Genomic DNA, 4,024 nt, shown 5'->3' with positions numbered 1-4,024 from the left:
AACTATAAATAATCTGTGTGGTATATTTAGTGAAATTAGTACTGTCAGCAAAATGAGTTAAAATTTTATATGTGGAAATAAGTTAGTGAACATACAAATGCCTTTGATTCATCCTAGATTATAATCAGAATCAACAACCTAGAGGAGGCCACACTGGTCCAATCAGGACTTGCAGGTGAACTTTAGGGTGCTGAGGGGCAAAGCCTTTTGTGAAGTGACAGCTCAGCACTGCCAACAGCCTTTCTCTATCTGGAAAAGGACAATCTTGAGTAAATACTCCCAGTGTCATTTGTTACATAATACAAGCTGAAATGCATCAGTCTGCCCCTTGACAGAAGTTTACATATATTTCAAAGTCTGTTTATTTAGGTGAGCAAAGCACTTCCTTTAATATTTGAAGCTGGTATTAATAGTTTCACAACTACCCAAGAAAGAATATTCGACAACAGCTTTAGAAAGAGTGCTATAGAAAACTGGGTTTGTTCACAGAAAGCTATAAACTGTGTTTACCATATCAGACTGTCCTTCCCATGGATGTATTTTGACTGGGTAACCAACTGACTCCAGTCTCACTAACCTGGTATTTGCAAATAAAATTAAATGTTGACCTTAATGTATACTTATAACAAATACCGCACCTCCTTTTCCCTACAAACTATTTGTTAATGTCTGTTTAATAAGGTACAAATGTACTTAGCTTTCAGTTAGGAGATGTTTTTGTGTTAATTCCATATTAGCTATTTAATCATGTCTATAAAGACATAAGATATAAGATGATATGCTGGTTTATTATAGTAAATTGTCTTGTCTTGTGGGCCTGTTGCCAAGCCCAGCAGCTGAGTCACCTGCCCTGTCCTTGCTGTGCTCCATATTCTGGTCCACATTTCTACCTGTGATAATGACAACTTGTGGGAGGTTTGTACTTTTCTTCAGTGGTGTGGCTCCTAGGTAAGGAACTCAGGTTTGTAGAGTTGGCAACAAGTACCTTTATTTGCTCAGCAGTCTTACCAGCTGATCGCCTCAGTCGTGGAATTGAAGAAGCTCTGTATCTATACTGGTGTTCTGTGTATACATCTAGGCATCATTGATGTAGATTCTTTTTACCCTTGGTTTGACAATCCCAGTCTGGAGATCCACAGGATTATTTCTTCTACACATCAATTCTCAGTCTCGTGGTAGGATATCTAAGTCCATTCCAGGAACAGCATTACAAGAATCACCCACTGATCTAGAAGAAGCACTTTCTATTATACTGTAAGGTCTACTGTGGTGAGAGAGTGTCGTCTGTCATCCCTCTTCCTTCATATTCTTGAACAGAAACATTCTGTGATCTCTGTTGCAGGGTGCATCTTCCCCAGTGTAGTCTGAAACTTGTTCTTAACACTGTTTAGGTGGTAAGGAAATCGTGCTGAAATTGTGCTCCATCCCCAGGAGAGTTCCTCAATCCTGCATTTCATCTAATGGGCCTAATCTGCACTGTCACCCAAGATGAGATGTTAGAGGTCTGCTCCAACCCTGACAATATAAGATGCTGAGGCATGATCCTGAACCCACTAATGCCCTACGTGGATGCCTGGCAGCTTAGACAATTAGCATGTCTACCTCATGTATGTATCCGTACACATCTCAAGAAACTTCTCTTTTATGGTTGAGTGTGATCTAGTTCTACCAACACCGCACAAAAGGAAGGATAAATGTCAAATGCAGGAGCTGGAGTTCATCCATTTTGAGCATTTGTTTCTCACAGGACCAAAAGGCCCAGTTCCAGGTGGAATTCACCACCCTCTACTGGCCTCTGTTGGAATTGCACAGATGTGGTGCACAGACCGTACAGCAGGCAAAACACCCTTATGTGTAAAAGAAATAAATGTTGTAATAATAATAATAATAATAATAACTCAAACTAAACAACAAAGGCTAAGATGAGATGTGTGCAGGCTTTGGCTCCAAGTCTTCGAAATTTGCATGACTGATCTCCATTAAAGTATTCTTGATGACCCATCAGGACAAGCACTCATTTACACTCTCAGACTCCTCATGGATGCCCAGCAGCTCTTGATGTTTCTCAACACATCTCTGAAGCCCTCCCAGATCCGTGTTCAGCACGAGGGGAATTACAATGTCTGTATGGAAACCCACTTCTGCCTTCTACCTTAGCTACAGCATTTACTAAGCTCAAATATTTTCACTCTTAAGGAAATAAACCTTTCAAAAAGTTCATGCCCTCAATGTGATAAATCTATAGCATATAATTTATAGCATCCAACATCCTCCTGGTGCATATTTCCTGAAGCCCTTAGCTTTCTTCATTTTACTAACATGTCAATGCACATAGCAGTGCTTGCTTGGACACAGTGTTTCTTCCTTGGCTCTGAAATGGCTGCTCAGTATTCGCTGCTTAACTTTATCCACTCACAAGTTTCTGATTTTTGCATTAAGCTGTTGCCAATAAAGTTTCTTAGATTTTTCAGCTTAAGAATTCTCAAAGCCCTCAGTTATGTCTAGTCATGACCTGGTCCAACCCTATAGTTATAGTCACTGAGCAGGTGCAGGTCCATAGAATCAAAATTGAGCCACCAGACATTTCTGAAATGCTCTGTTATTATTACAGTGGAATTCAGTTGTTACTGGTTTCAAGTCATTCCTCTTAAACTTTAAAAACATAAGCATTACTCATTCACAGAATGCTTTCTCAGGAAAGGTAGAGGAATCCTGAGTTCTCTAGTTGGCGTTAGGTTTAACTTACTTGTGGAATATATTCGTTATATCCTGGATAAATCCTACATGCCACACCCTGCAGAGAGCAAATTAATAATTTGTAGGATATGTGTGGGCGTCCAGCTCACTCTATAGTAGCTCATTCTCCATATTTGATGAGCACACCTATTCAAAGATAACATGACCTTGTTTATCTTGCATGCTTCTTTAACATATATAATTACCCAAAATTACACCATTTGCTTATGCCTCTGGAGTACAGATTAACCTCATAATATCCACCATGAACCTCACCACTGGAATTCAGAACTGCATGGTCTGAAATTTGTGGGATCTTCAGACTCTGTGATTTTCCAAAAATTCATCAAGTGCTGATTGTTCTGTAAACTCAAATTTATCTTTGATCTTGGTATTTTGGACATTCGAGGCTCATGCCTAGACTTCAGTTACAGGCACACCACTGGTGGTAACCTCAGGCCATGCTCCCTGAAGGTCATGTTTGTGGTGACGACCATGTTGTACTGTCATGTGATACACACAAGTGAGTCCTATATAGCTTTTCTTAATACTCAATAGCTCTAATCAGAATCTATGAGGCTAGGAATCAACCTCTTTGTGATGGATGTAGGTCATCATGCTGCCTCTGGATAATTTTTGAATGAATCTTCTATACATGTGCTTTTTAGGTGATTTCTCATTATCTAGCAACATTCCACATTGCTCCACAGAATACAACTGACGTTTCCCAGACAAATGAGTTCTTCTCCCTCCTGTCCATGATCTTATAATAATGTGGGAGTTTCTAGACCAATCTTTGTAGCCCTAAGGGGTTCCTTTTTTTGTTTGTTTGTTTGCTTTTTTGTTTTTTGTTTTTGTTTTTGTTTTTGTTTTTGAGACAGGGTTTCTCTGTGTAGCCCTGGTGTCCTGGATCTCACTCTGTAGACCAGGATGGCATTGAACTCAGAAATTCAACTGTGTCTGCTTCCCAAGTGCTGGAATTAAAGGCGTGCACCACCACAGTCTGGCTGCCCTAAGGGATTCTTCTTGATAAATTATCATCCACTGCTGGTGTAATATATACAGACTTTGATACACAGCCTTTGACCTGTGTAAAAGAATAAAGTCTACAGCAGAGTGAAAATCTACAGCTCAAATATGTCTATGTTTGCTTATTTGAAACACAGCAGATCCATAGGGAGCACCTGCCTGCCTAAAATTGTCAACAATGACTCAGATGTCCTCTGTAAATACTGTCTCAGGAACAGCCACTTCATGTCAGGTGTGAAACTGAAGAATACTCAGCCAT

This window comes from Apodemus sylvaticus, chromosome 8 (assembly GCF_947179515.1).
Source record: "Apodemus sylvaticus chromosome 8, mApoSyl1.1, whole genome shotgun sequence".
Lineage (NCBI taxonomy): Eukaryota > Metazoa > Chordata > Mammalia > Rodentia > Muridae > Apodemus > Apodemus sylvaticus.
This window is presented reverse-complemented; position numbering follows the sequence as displayed.